Here is a 15,532-nt window from a genome sequence, read left to right as displayed (position 1 = left end):
CTGTCATCCTTCATCTCTTCTGGGCTTCTGCGAGGTCATCTTTACTACAAAGCATACTCTGAAGATAGAACCGCAGGAGTACATGACCCAAGACAGATAATTAATATTACTATTCATTACCGATAACGCTCAGGCTAGACTTCAGTTCTAGACCTGTAGAGGCGTGGTTATATGTTTCTGGTGTACATGGATATTTAATAGGTATGTTTTCTAGTAGGTGAAAATTTTCATTTTCACCTACCTTTGTAGAAATTTAAGGATAATAGGCCGTTAGCGCGAAATCACCCTGCCAAAATGCAACACAGTTTGTGTTTGAGCACTTGTGTGTTAGGACACCTGCAAGGACATATTTATACAACACTGTGGGGGTAGGTTTTCTAAGGTACGATTTATCAAAACTGGCCTTGATGATGACCTTGATAAACTGTGTCTTATTGGGGTGTGGCCTGGATGGGCATGGAGTAAGACGTAAGTCTTACTGCTTTTCAGCCCGATAACTCTGTTTATTTATCCTGTTGCCACCGAAAGACTCATCCATTATTTTTTTTGTGCAAGCGTGTGTCTACCTGCCACTCTATACTGACCAAAGGGTCTCCTCCAGCTCCAGACTGCTGATCGCCATCTTTCCGGGCTCTTCTGCTCAGGCTTGGACTGGGCGTGAATGGGTATTTAAGGTAATCCCTGGTGGGCCCATGAAAATCATAGCCACGTCCTCTACTGCTGGAGGGCGATGCCTAGTTGAGGTCACTGGGGTGGTTCATTATAGCAGGCTGCACAGTGCAGCTGCTTGCCGGGCAGTCATCGGGCCGTTGTCTGACCCGGCTGATGGTTGTGGATGGTGGGATCAGTCTCTGTTCTGCCAATCACCCCACTTGCACTGGGCTGTCTGGTCTTATGTGTGTGTCTATACATATACATACTGTAAGTATGTATATGTACACTATGTATAGGTATGTTTATGTGCTGGTCACACCCTTTCAGCATGCCCCTGTCATTGCATTCCCCTGTGGGCCCTTTAGGACCCAGTCTGACACTGCCTCCTCTGACCGAGAAGGTCTCTCTGGCTGTTTGGTCCCTCCTGATGGTGGACAGTCTCCCCCTGGGTCCTGCTGTTGCCTGTGCCAGTGTTCCTCTTGATCCCCTATGGTATCGTGTCGCTGCACGATTCTCCTGCAAGCCGCAGCCTTCTTGGATCCTGAGCTCTACTCCAGAGCGCTTCCGTGTACTGTGCCGGGTACAATTGCTCCGCTGAGCTACTGGCTTGAGGGATATCCTCTAACTTCTGGCGGCTCCTGATTGCGGCTTCCTCTATGGTGACTGCTGCTGTTCTGTGGCTGCGCTTGCATTGGGGTTCTGTTCTGCTGACCTGCTCCTGCCTGTTTGTCGCTTCTCTGCTGCTGGTGTCTTCTGTCTGTTTCTATTTTGATTGCCGTATAATGGGGGTAATTCAGATCTGATCGCTAGGGTGCGTTTTTTGCATCCCTGCGATCAGGTAGTAGCCGCCTACAGGGGGAGGGGGAAATTGCACAGCAAAAAGGGGTGCGATGCATGTGCAGGAGAGCTGCACAAACAGAAGTTTGTGCAGTCTCTGCACAGCCCAGGACTTACTCTTCCAGCGTGATGATCGGGGCCGGTACTGACGTCAGAAACACTCCCTTCAAACGCCTGGTCCCTCCTGCGTTTTTCCGGCCACTCCCTGAAAACGGTCAGTTGCCACCCACATATGGCCTCTTCCTGTCAGTCACCTTGCGATCGCTTTTCTCGCACATCCCCATTGCTGCGGTGCGACGCGCCTGCGCATTGCGGTGCATACGCATGCGCAGTTCAGACCTGATCGCAGGCTGACCGAAAACACAGCCTAGCGATCAGGTCTGAATTAGGCCCAATGTGTTTGTGGGGCCCTGGTGACTGCTGTCCCGCTTTCTCGCTCCTGTGATACTGGACACCCTAATCTCCTTGAGGTCTGCTGGTGTTATGCTGTCATTATTTCCTTCTCTGTTGATCTAGTCATCCCAGTCTTAGTTTTAGTGCTATTCTATAGAGTCCTGCTCCTGATACTTACCTGCTGCAGTCTGGTTGTCGTTTGCTTGAACCGTTCTCTTCACTCGTTCGTCTGTCTCGCTGGCTCTGTATTTCCGTCTTCAGTTCAGTGTGACCCTATGTAGCTCCTGCCTATACCTTCAGTCTCCTGTTCCAGTTATCCTATGGATTTTTGCTATCACCTGCTCTGCTGATTTGGTCATCCCAGTCTCCTTTCAGGGCTACCCTGTGCAACTTTTCTGTTCTCCTACATTGGCTGTTCCTTCTGACCATGCTATGGAACAGCTTCTCCAAGCCATTTTCCACTTTTATAACAGACTGATGGCTTGGATAGCTGAATTATCTGTGGCTGTCGGTTTCAGTTTAAAATATGCAGAAGATGGGGGATGGGTCTGGTGAGCCCGGGTACTGTTTTTCTGTCCTATATGACTTTGGTGTCACTGTCCCTGACCAGTTGATCTCCTTGGACTGTCAAAGTCGAAAAATATTGTAACGCATACATCATGTACTAACCACACACACATGCCCGCTGCGCGTGCACTTGTTCCGCCGTGCGTGCACATATCCGCAATTTGCGTATGATCGCTCCCGCTTTCCTGCGCGTGGTATGGGTATTTATGGCGGAGTTTGTGAGCGCATAGAGGGTTATCAGAACATTACATATTTAACCCAAATAGTGCACTTTGTACACATAGCTCCCCAACACCACATCAGCAAGTATCAACAGTTTAAATGATTCCAGGACTAAGGGATTCACCTTTGCATGATAGGAAGGGACATACAAAGGTTATAAGGTGATGTCTTGTATCCAGCTGTAGGGTATTTTAAGGGTAAAATTCCGGTTTTGGTTAGAGAAAGATTGCATGTTCCTGCGTATAGTTATGTGCAGAAGTAGAATATAGATATAAACTGTATTTGCTGTATATTATGTATGCGGCGGGAATCCAGAGGAGACCACCCACAAGAGCAGTTGAGAAAGACATCGCCCACCTTTTCAAATCAACCTATGACCTCTCCTGTAATGTAAAGATGCATCTCTGTGTCCAATAGACAAAGGGATTACAGTGACCATTGTATTGTATATGGAAGTAGTGTATAAAAAGCCTGTTGCTGCCTGGCTGGTCAGAAGACTCTGAACGCTATCTACCTGATGAGCGGAGGACTGGACCAGGTTGCGCAAGCGAACATTCTCACGTATGTCAATAAAGATTACAGTAGTGTAAATTCCTGGCGCAAAGTTATCAGCCCAATCTAAATCCTCAACAGATCAGTCCAAATAACAGATCAAGAAAATATTCAAAAGAAAAGGAAAGAAAGGATAGATCAAAGGCGATAACACAATCTTTAAAATTGGGTATACATCACAAATGCTGTGGTCCCTTCCGGTAATCGCTGTGTCAAAAGTCTCTTAATGTCCAGATGTTACACATGAAAAAAAGAAAAAATGCAGTATATGGGTAGTATTGCTTGGACGTACCAAAACTCACTCAGACCTTGAATATTGATTCTTTTGAATATTCTCACGTATGTACATTGACTGAAGCCATTATTCTGTTGTAGATTTATCTTGTTAGCCTTGTAGTGTATAATTTGTATTGTTATCCCCTTTCAAATAATCCACTGTGGTGTTAGAACCCAGCGGTTAACTACAAATCGGTGTTGTGTCCTCATTTCCCTGCTAAGGTTTAAAGCGTATTACATTACCTAACTGTATAAGGTTTAAAGTGTATTTAACTGTATAAGGTTTAAGAGTGTATTGATAAGGTGTGTACGCGCGGCAAGTACTTTATACCGTCAGCGCTGCGTAAGGTTTAAGCTGTAACATCATTACAGTGCTTTGCGGCACATGGTTTAGAGTGTAAGAATAACATTGCATTGCATTACGAATAAGGTTTAAAGTTTATAAAAGTGTGCGCGCGCGCTGTGCGTACTTTGTACACCCAGCCTGGTGTGTGAACGCTAAGTATGTACAACGTACGGGACTCTGTACGCAAATAGCGTACAAAGTGCGTAGCGTGTATATTAAGTCTAGTGGCCGCATCGGCTCCATGGTAAAAGTGTGTTTAAAGGTATAGCTTTATGGTTTAAGATAATATCGACATTATCAATTGGGGGCATCGTCCGGAATTTCCTCATACCCACAGCCTAGCAGGTTACAGCAGACTTTATCTATCAGCAAAGGGCGGACAGGCATCCTACGTAAGCCTTTTCCTGGTCGTAGGATACACTGGTAAACTCTCAATTGCTGATAAGATAAGCGTCTGCTCTGCCTGGTTTGTAGGGATGCTGGTGGGATCCGTAAGGTAAATACGCAAAGCTATTTTTAAAGTCTGTGAATTTCTGTTTGGCGCCAAATACGCACACAACACACGCATACAACTGTATTTTGTACTTTGCATATCTGCTCACATTGTTGCCATAAGTATTGATTATTAGATCCATTTTGACCTGTGCTGAGAAATTTGTTGCTATTTAGTTAAAACATAGACTAGATATTAAGGAAGTAAAACGTAAAACACAAATACAGTCTGGCCTAGTTAAACAGATTTATACAAAAAGATACTGTGTTGTGTTAAGTAAATGATTATAGGTAATATCGCTTACATTTATAGAAGTGTGGGATTTGTACTATTGCGGACGTACGGTCTTTGTACACGTGTCTTGGATAAAGTACGGGACTGCGTACACAAACGTAAAGACGTACGCACGATCGCGTGTTTACGCAACGTGCATAAAGGTACGACCGCTAAGTCCAAATTACACAATAGCAGTGTTTAGTTTAGGGCGCGAAACGGTAGCCACGCGATAATAGCACAAATTGCTCAGTGTCCAAGATTTAGTTTAAATAAAACCTTTTTCTCTGACGTCCTAAGTGGATGCTGGGGACTCCGTCAGGACCATGGGGATTAGCGGCTCCGCAGGAGACAGGGCACAAAAGTAAAAGCTTTAGGACTAGGTGGTGTGCACTGGCTCCTCCCCCTATGACCCTCCTCCAAGCCTCAGTTAGGTTTTTGTGCCCGGCCGAGAAGGGTGCAATCTAGGTAGCTCTCCTGAGCTGCTTAGAATAAAAGTATAGACTTAGGTTTTTTTATTTTCAGTGAGTCCTGCTGGCAACAGGCTCACTGCATCGAGGGACTAAGGGGAGAAGAAGCGAACTCACCTGCGTGCAGAGTGGATTGGGCTTCTTGGCTACTGGACATTAGCTCCAGAGGGACGATCACAGGCCCAGCCATGGATGGGTCCCGGAGCCGCGCCGCCGGCCCCCTTACAGAGCCAGAAGAGTGAAGAGGTCCAGAAATCGGCGGCAGAAGGCATCTTGTCTTCAAGAAAGGTAGCGCACAGCACTGCAGCTGTGCGCCATTGCTCTCAGCACACTTCACACTCCGGTCACTGAGGCTGCAGGGCGCTGGGGGGGGGGCGCCCTGAGACGCAATGAAAACACTATTTATGGTAAAAAATACATCACATATAGCTCCTGGGCTATATGGATGTATTTAACCCCTGCCATTTTACCTCATAAAAAGCGGGAGAAAGGCCGCCGTGAAGGGGGCGGAGCCTATCTCCTCAGCACACAAGCGCCATTTTCCCTCACAGCTCCGCTGGAAGGACGTCTCCCTGACTCTCCCCTGCAGTCCTGCACTACAGAAACAGGGTAAAAAAGAGAGGGGGGGGCACTAATTTGGTATATAAAAACATATATAGCAGCTATAAGGGAGAAACACTTATTTATAAGGTTGTCCCTATACATATATAGCGCTCTGGTGTGTGCTGGCAAACTCTCCCTCTGTCTCCCCAAAGGGCTAGTGGGGTCCTGTCCTCTATCAGAGCATTCCCTGTGTGTGTGCGGTGTGTCGGTACGCGTGTGTCGACATGTATGAGGAGGAAAATGGTGTGGAGGCGGAGCAATTGCCTGTATTAGTGATGTCACCCCCTAGGGAGTCGACACCTGACTGGATGGTCTTATTTAAGGAATTACGTGATAGTGTCAGCACTTTACAAAAAACTGTTGACGACATGAGACAGCCGGCAAGTCAGTTAGTGCCTGTCCAGGCGTCTCAAACACCGTCAGGGGCTCTAAAGCGCCCATTACCTCAGTCGGTCGACACAGACACGGACACTGACTCCAGTGTCGACGGTGAAGAAACAAACGTATTTTCCAGTAGGGCCACACGTTACATGATCACGGCAATGAAGGAGGCTTTGCATATTTCTGATACTACAAGTACCACAAAAAAGGGTATTATGTGGGGTGTGAAAAAACTACCCGTAGTTTTTCCTGAATCAGAAGAATTAAATGAAGTGTGTGATGATGCGTGGGTCTCCCCCGATAAAAAATTGCTGATATCTAAGAAATTATTGGCATTATACCCTTTCCCGCCAGAAGTTAGGGCGCGTTGGGAAACACCCCCTAGGGTGGATAAGGCACTCACACGCTTATCAAAACAAGTGGCGTTACCGTCTCCTGATACGGCCGCCCTCAAGGAGCCAGTTGATAGGAAGCTGGAAAATGTCCTAAAAAGTATATACACACATACTGGTGTTATACTGCGACCAGCGATTGCCTCAGCCTGGATGTGCAGCGCTGGGGTGGCGTGGTCGGAGTCCCTGACTGAAAATATTGATACCCTGGACAGGGACAGTATTTTATTGACTATAGAGCGTTTAAAAGATGCGTTTCTATATATGCGTGATGCACAGAGGGATATTTGCACCCTGGCATCAAGAGTAAGTGCGATGTCCATTTCTGCCAGAAGATGTTTATGGACACGACAGTGGTCAGGTGATGCGGATTCCAAACGGCATATGGAAGTATTGCCGTATAAAGGGGAGGAGTTATTTGGGGTCGGTCTTTCGGACCTGGTGGCCACGGCAACAGCTGGAAAATCCACCTTTTTACCCCAACTCACCTCTCAGCAGAAAAAGACACCGTCTTTTCAGCCTCAGTCCTTTCGTCCCCATAAGGGCAAGCGGGCAAAAGGCCAGTCATATCTGCCCCGGGGTAGAGGAAAGGGAAAAAGACTGCAGCAGACAGCCTCTTCCCAGGAACAGAAGCCCTCCACCGCTTCTGCCAAGTCCTCAGCATGACGCTGGGGCCTTACAAGCGGACTCAGGTGCGGTGGGGGGTCGTCTCAAGAGTTTCAGCGCGCAGTGGGCTCACTCGCAAGTGGACCCCTGGATCCTACAGGTAGTATCCCAGGGGTACAGATTGGAATTCGAGACGTCTCCCCCTCGCAGGTTCCTGAAGTCTGCTTTACCAACGTCTCCCTCCGACAGGGAGGCAGTATTGGATTGTATTCCCAGCAGGTGATAATCAAAGTACCCCTCCTACAACAGGGAAAGGGGTATTATTCCACACTATTTGTGGTACCGAAGCCAGACGGCTCGGTGAGACCTATTCTAAATCTGAAATCTTTGAACACTTACATACAAAGGTTCAAATTCAAGATGGAGTCACTCAGAGCAGTGATAGCGAACCTGGAAGAAGGGGACTATATGGTGTCCCTGGACATCAAGGATGCTTACCTTCATGTCCCAATTTGCCCTTCTCACCAAGGGTACCTCAGGTTCGTAGTACAGAACTGTCATTATCAGTTTCAGACGCTGCCGTTTGGATTGTCCACGGCACCCCGGGTCTTTACCAAGGTAATGGCCGAAATGATGATTCTTCTTCGAAGAAAAGGCGTCTTAATTATCCCTTACTTGGACGATCTCCTGATAAGGGCAAAGTCCAGGGAACAGTTGGAGGTCGGAGTAGCACTATCTCGGGTACTGCTACAACAGCACGGGTGGATTCTAAATATTCCAAAATCGCAGCTGATCCCGACGACACGTCTGCTGTTCCTAGGGATGATTCTGGACACAGTCCAGAAAAAGGTGTTTCTCCCGGAGGAGAAAGCCAGGGAGTTATCCGAGCTAGTCAGGAATCTCCTAAAACCAGGAAAAGTGTCAGTGCATCATTGCACAAGGGTCCTGGGAAAAATGGTGGCTTCTTACGAAGCGATTCCATTCGGCAGATTTCACGCAAGAACTTTTCAGTGGGATCTGCTGGACAAATGGTCCGGATCGCATCTTCAGATGCATCAGCGGATAACCCTGTCTCCGAGGACAAGGGTGTCTCTTCTGTGGTGGCTGCAGAGTGCTCATCTACTAGAGGGCCGCAGATTCGGCATTCAGGATTGGATCCTGGTGACCACGGATGCCAGCCTGAGAGGCTGGGGAGCAGTCACACAGGAAAGAAATTTCCAGGGAACGTGGTCAAGTCTAGAGACTTCTCTCCACATAAATATACTGGAGCTAAGGGCAATTTACAATGCTCTATGCCTAGCAAGACCTCTGCTTCAAGGTCAGCCGGTGCTGATCCAGTCGGACAACATCACGGCAGTCGCCCACGTAAACAGACAGGGCGGCACAAGAAGCAGGAGGGCAATGGCAGAAGCTGCAAGGATTCTTCGCTGGGCGGAAAATCATGTGATAGCACTGTCAGCAGTGTTCATTCCGGGAGTGGACAACTGGGAAGCAGACTTCCTCAGCAGGCACGACCTCCACCCGGGAGAGTGGGGACTTCACACGGAAGTCTTCCACATGATTGTGAACCATTGGGAAAAACCAAAGGTGGACATGATGGCGTCCCGCCTCAACAAAAAACTGGACAGGTATTGCGCCAGGTCAAGGGACCCTCAGGCAATAGCTGTGGACGCTCTGGTAACACCGTGGGTGTACCAGTCAGTGTATGTGTTCCCTCCTCTTCCTCTCATACCCAAGGTACTGAGAATTATAAGACGGAGAGGAGTAAGAACTATACTCGTGGCTCCGGATTGGCCAAGGAGGACTTGGTACCCGGAACTTCAAGAGATGCTCACAGAGGACCCATGGCCTCTGCCGTTAAGAAGGGACTTGCTTCAGCAAGGACCCTGTCTGTTCCAAGACTTACCGCGGCTGCGTTTGACGGCATGGCGGTTGAACGCCGGATCCTAAGGGAAAAAGGCATTCCGGAAGAGGTCATACCTACCCTGGTCAAAGCCAGGAAGGAGGTGACCGCACAACATTATCACCGCATTTGGCGAAAATATGTTGCGTGGTGTGAGGCCAGGAAGGCCCCCACGGAGGAATTTCAACTCGGTCGATTCCTGCATTTCCTGCAAGCAGGAGTGTCTATGGGCCTCAAATTGGGGTCCATTAAGGTTCAAATTTCGGCCCTGTCGATTTTCTTCCAGAAAGAATTGGCTTCAGTTCCTGAAGTCCAGACATTCGTCAAGGGAGTACTGCATATACAACCCCCTTTTGTGCCTCCAGTGGCACCGTGGGATCTCAACGTAGTTCTGGGATTCCTCAAATCACATTGGTTTGAACCGCTCAAATCTGTGGATTTGAAATATCTCACATGGAAAGTGACCATGCTGTTGGCCCTGGCCTCGGCCAGGCAAGTGTCAGAATTGGCGGCTTTGTCTGTTAAGCACACCAGTGCCTGCAGGAAAGTACTGGTGTCTGAACTGTTATGCAAAACAAATGGACACACAGACAGACTGGGGAATATGACACAACGCACACAGAAGGTGATAGGGTAACAAAATACACACAAGGTGAACAGAGAAGCCCAGAGGCTAAGGAACTGGGTATCTCCCTTGTATTAGAACTGCTCAGATGGGAAAAGCAAGATGTTGTGTTTTAATACGTAGAGAACCCGAAATGCTGTTGCTAAGGGCAACAGCAAAACCCTAAAGGGTTACCAACGGGTGTGGCAGTAAACTCCTTGGTCAGAGATGGAATGATAGACACAAGGAGAGTCTCCACAATCCTAATTCTCATTTGCAGTGCACAGGTTCAGCTTACTGCCACTAAACTGACCCCTGACACCTAGCACAGTGAGACAGGATTAGACAGGCAAGTCTTAGAATACAGCCGCAAACTTGCTAAGTTCACAGAGTAGTAACAGAACCCCAGCAAGCTAAACGACTGACTCCAGTCTTACTGCTAGGTCTGGATTGGCAGAGTGTAATACCAAATCCCCAGGCCTATTTGCAGTAAGCAACAAACAAATACAAAGCTACACAGTACTGGTTAACTTTCAGGAACTGACTAACCAACAAAGATTCAGCAGCATCTGCTTACCCTGAGAAGAGGCCTTATAAAGCAGGTGCTGTCCACGCCCCACTCAGACCTCACAGACTGTGAGCACAAAAACCAGCACCGGATCCCCTGCCGTGCACAGAGCCTATAACCACTGCACAGCAAAAGACCCGAACCGGAGTATCAGCTGCGCTCAGGTTACTCCGCTAGCACTTGTCTTCCGGTTGCCATGACGACGTGGCAGCACAGGGCAGGAGACCCTAACATTGTCTCACAAAAGCCCATATCTGATTTTCCATTCGGACAGGGCAGAACTGCGGACTCGTCCCCAGTTTCTCCCTAAGGTGGTGTCAGCGTTTCACCTGAACCAACCTATTGTGGTGCCTGCGGCTACTAGGGACTTGGAGGACTCCAAGTTGCTAGATGTTGTCAGGGCCCTGAAAATATATATTTCCAGGACGGCTGGAGTCAGGAAAACTGACTCGCTGTTTATCCTGTATGCACCAAACAAGCTGGGTGCTCCTGCTTCTAAGCAGACGATTGCTCGTTGGATTTGTAGTACAATTCAGCTTGCACATTCTGTGGCAGGCCTGCCACAGCCAAAATCTGTAAATGCCCATTCCACAAGGAAGGTGGGCTCATCTTGGGCGGCTGCCCGAGGGGTCTCGGCTTTACAACTTTGCCGAGCTGCTACTTGGTCAGGGGCAAACACGTTTGCTAAATTCTACAAATTTGATACCCTGGCTGAGGAGGACCTGGAGTTCTCTCATTCGGTGCTGCAGAGTCATCCGCACTCTCCCGCCTGTTTGGGAGCTTTGGTATAATCCCCATGGTCCTGACGGAGTCCCCAGCATCCACTTAGGACGTCAGAGAAAATAAGAATTTACTTACCGATAATTCTATTTCTCGTAGTCCGTAGTGGATGCTGGGCGCCCATCCCAAGTGCGGATTGTCTGCAATACTTGTACATAGTTATTGTTACAAAAATCGGGTTATTATTGTTGTGAGACATCTTTTCAGAGGCTCCTCTGTTATCATGCTGTTAACTGGGTTCAGATCACAAGTTGTACAGTGTGATTGGTGTGGCTGGTATGAGTCTTACCCGGGATTCAAAATCTTTCCTTATTGTGTACGCTCGTCCGGGCACAGTATCCTAACTGAGGCTTGGAGGAGGGTCATAGGGGGAGGAGCCAGTGCACACCACCTAGTCCTAAAGCTTTTACTTTTGTGCCCTGTCTCCCGCGGAGCCGCTAATCCCCATGGTCCTGACGGAGTCCCCAGCATCCACTACGGACTACGAGAAATAGAATTATCGGTAAGTAAATTCTTATTTTTACGGTATTACCTCTGGTACTAAGGCTGTTTATCTGAATGAAAGTTAATTTTCTGTACAGAAAAACCAAAGTATATTTGAGTGAACGAACGTGAGTGTGCAAACAATAAAGGTTTTGTGGACCCAGTGAATTCGGGATCCCGTAGGAGACCGCACCAGGTGAGTGGAGACTTGGTGGCGTGAGAGTGGCTTGCTCACGTTAACATAGATTAAAGTACAAAGGAGCAAGGTAGCAGATACCGCAGACCAAAGGTCAGCAAAGGTTGAGAGTACCGCAGACTAAAGGTCAGCGAGGTTGTTGTTTAGGTACCGCAGCCCAGGGGGTTAGCGAAGAAACCCATATAGGCCATTTGATTGATACGCTCCGGCTGAGGTTTCGCAGCCTGAAAAATCGATTCCATTGGTCGTACGGCGGATAAGTAACAGTTACCTATACGCTGTGCGATTGGACCGCGCGTTCGTGAGTGCAATACTTAGCGCAACGTGATACCCTTTTTACGAGCTTTGCGTAAAATCGCGGGATCATTAGCGCTGGGTGTAGCATACGCAAGCGTGATTTGTGTAAACATTTTTTTGTTTTAAGGGAGTTTCGCTGGTCACTCAGGAAGTCTCCAACAACCAATATTTACTGGAAAGGGTAAGTCACTCCCATATACTTCCAGGGAATAGAGGTTACATAGGGGCCCTAGGTTGGGTACGTACCGGCGCTGACGACAGTGTTTGGGGGTATTGGCCAACGTGGGTGTGAGTGGGTGAGAGCACTCGTTGAACTTTCACCGTTGCCTTATATTGAGTATTTTGTTTTTTTGTGGGAATTAGCTGAAAAGGCAATACCTGCAAAATATGGGGGCCAGTTGCTCAAGTAAGGGACGTGCAACCAGGGTTCAGGTTGACATTCCGCGGCCCAGGGGGTCAGCGAGGTACATAATGTGTGAGAAGCATGGATCACACACTGAAGTTTTTTGCAATGAATGGGAACGTATGACTGCGGAAGATAGGGAACCATTCCATAGGGTAGGCAGTTTTGAACCAGAGGTGCTGCAGAATTTAAGGTTTAGGATATGTCTGATAAAATCCCAAAAACAGACACACAAACTGTTTAAATTTATGGCAGCAAGAGGGTGATATGCAGAGGGAACTAGCTCACGCAGCCGGTTCCAAACCTAGCAGGAAACTGATGGCAACCGCACCACCACCACCGTATATTACAGGGGAGAAAGTGGCTACAGACAATGGCATACTGATATATGATAAGAGTAAAGTTGATAAATGTACTAATGCTAACCCGTGCAAGTTGTATCCCATTCTAAACTTCCCTCAGGACTGCGAGCAAGAAGATGAGCCCAGCACGATATCGGCACTCTCTCTAGCAGCCACCATACAAGACACCCAGGTGGGCACAGCCCAACCAATAAGAGTAGTAAAGGCCCCTAACGGCGGAGTAAGTGAGGTCGTGTCCACAGGTAAGTACGGTACCGTACATTATGCAGAGACAATTGCACCTCACATTGTAGAAGCAACTCAGAATGATGTAATTGAACTAAATCCTGTCAGGGTGATCGCGGTCCCCAATGGGAGGACTGACGCTCAGGGAGTCACTCCCATCAGGAACATTGCTATGCATTGTCCTTGGTCCCGGACAGAATTGAGGACAATTATGTCTGAATTTCCCGATCCCAGAAAGGATCTAGCCGCATGTCAGAGGTTTATTAAAGAATTAGGTAATGCCACCGAACCCACAAACAAAGATTGGCGAACAGTGCTACGGGCATGTTTACCCTCCAATATTGACCCCGCGAAATTCATTACTGATTGTAAATTAGATGTAGAAGTACCTCTCACTGATGAATACACTCAGGAGAATGTACGACAGATCAATCTGCAATTAGGCATATATTTCCCTACTGTTGTCAAATGGAATAAAATCTTTTCCATAAGACAAAAAGAAGGTGAAACGGCATCTGAATATTTCCATCGAGCACTGCAGGAAATGGCTAGATACACTGCGGTCGAGGACATTAAGGAAAATATACATCACAGGGAGGTAGCTGTGTCAGTATTAATGGACGGGTTAAAAGACACACTGAGAACCAGGGTACAAACCTCTCTACCTAACTGGAGAGGTATTTCGGTGGCTGCATTAATGGAGTCTGCTATCGAGCACGATCGGAACATCATTAAGCACAGGGAGTCACGGGGATAAGCTGATGACAGTAAGTATAAGTGCCCTTACAACAAAGCCGCATCAGCCAAAACCCCAGACCCCTGATGGTAAGTTGCATGCAGTAGTATGTTATAACTGCAAGAAGGAAGGACATTTTGCACGGAATTGTAGGTATAAGGACACACATAAGGTATACCGACCCCCTAGACCAGGATATGAACCACCTTATGATACACGTAATTGGGACCAGGGATCGCATAGGAGGAGTTATGAGCTGCATGCAGGGGAAACAAGGAGGTACCCACCTAGGAGGGACTGGCAGACCTCTGAAAATTCTCAGCTACCCCCCTCACATATTGTAGCTGCCAGCGCACTGCGGGAGGGTCACAATATACAATAGGGGTTAGGCCACACCTGTAGTCTGCAGCCAGTGAAGTTGATTGCTAGCCTAGGTAGCGAACCTGAGGTCACAGTTGATGTAGCTGGTAGATCACTACATTTTCTTGTAGATACAGGGTCGGCCAGGTCAGTGTTAAATTCAACGGTGGGTATGAAAACCACGGGTAAAACAATTTCAGCAATGGGAGTAACAGGAATAGTGCAACACTACCCTTTAAGTAGACCAGCGGAGATTACGATAGGGCCTTTGCAGACCAAGCATTCCTTTTTGCTAGCTGCATCGGCTCCGACTAATCTACTTGGGAGAGATTTATTGTGTAAAATGAGGTGTGTCATATATTGTACTCCTGAGGGTGTCTTCTTGGATATACCCGAGAATCACGTTCAGGAAGTGCAGGATATGTTAGACACCCCACAAAGGTTGATGTCACACTCTGCTGTTATAGACAAGTGTCCATCCAAGGTAGAGGCAATGATCTCCCAGATACCGGAATCCCTCTGGACCAAAGACACTGGATTGATGGCAAATGTAGCTCCTGTAGTAGTGCAAGTAAAAGATGGTAGGATAGCTCCAAAAATCCCACAGTATCCTCTGAAGCCAGAGGTGGAATTAGGAGTGTACCCAGTCATAGAGCGCTTGCTACAACAGGGCATCCTAGTTAGGACGTCCAGCACTGCCAATAGTCCCATCTTCCCTGTGAAAAAGAGTGGGGGGAGGGGTTACAGGCTAGTGCAGGATCTAAGGGGGATAAACAAGATAGTTGATAGCCAATTCCCCGTAGTGCCAAATCCAGCTGTCATTCTCATGCAAATTCCCCCTACTGCAAAATTTTTCACTGTAATTGACCTTTGTTCTGCTTTCTTTTCGGTCCCTCTGCACCCTGACAGCCAATACTTGTTTGCATTCACATACAGGGGAGTACAGTACACCTGGACTCACCTACCCCAAGGTTTCATTGACAGCCCAAGTATTTTCTCCCAGGCATTGCATGACTGTTTACAATCCTTTCAACCTGAGAGCGGGTTAGTATTAATACAGTATGTAGATGACTTACTGCTGTGTTCTGATTCACTCGAATCGTCCTTGAAAGACACGAAACAGCTTCTGTTTCACCTTTCTAATACGGGACACAAGGTTTTAAAGGACAAGTTGCAGTTGTGCCAGACCAAGGTAAAATATTTGGGACATTGCTTGACACAAGGACTTAGACACCTCACCGCTGATATAATACAAGCGATTCGCGACATGACTCTGCCACAAACCCAGCAACAGATCCGCACTTTTCTTGGAATGTGTGGGTACTGCCGAAACTGGATCCCAGGGTTCTCCATATTGGCTTTACCGTTGCAGGAAATGGTCTCCTCGAACAAACCAGATCGGATCTCTCACACAGATGAGTCCGAACTGACATTTGAGAGACTTAAACAGTGCCTATCACAGGCACCTGCATTAGGCATGCCAGATTATGGGAAACCCTTTGAATTGTATGGTACGGAAAGTGCTGGGTGTGCGGCAGGTGTCCTAACCC

The sequence above is a fragment of the Pseudophryne corroboree genome, chromosome 6, assembly GCF_028390025.1.
Source record: "Pseudophryne corroboree isolate aPseCor3 chromosome 6, aPseCor3.hap2, whole genome shotgun sequence".
Classification (NCBI taxonomy): domain Eukaryota; kingdom Metazoa; phylum Chordata; class Amphibia; order Anura; family Myobatrachidae; genus Pseudophryne; species Pseudophryne corroboree.
Note: the sequence above shows the minus strand (reverse complement) of the source record.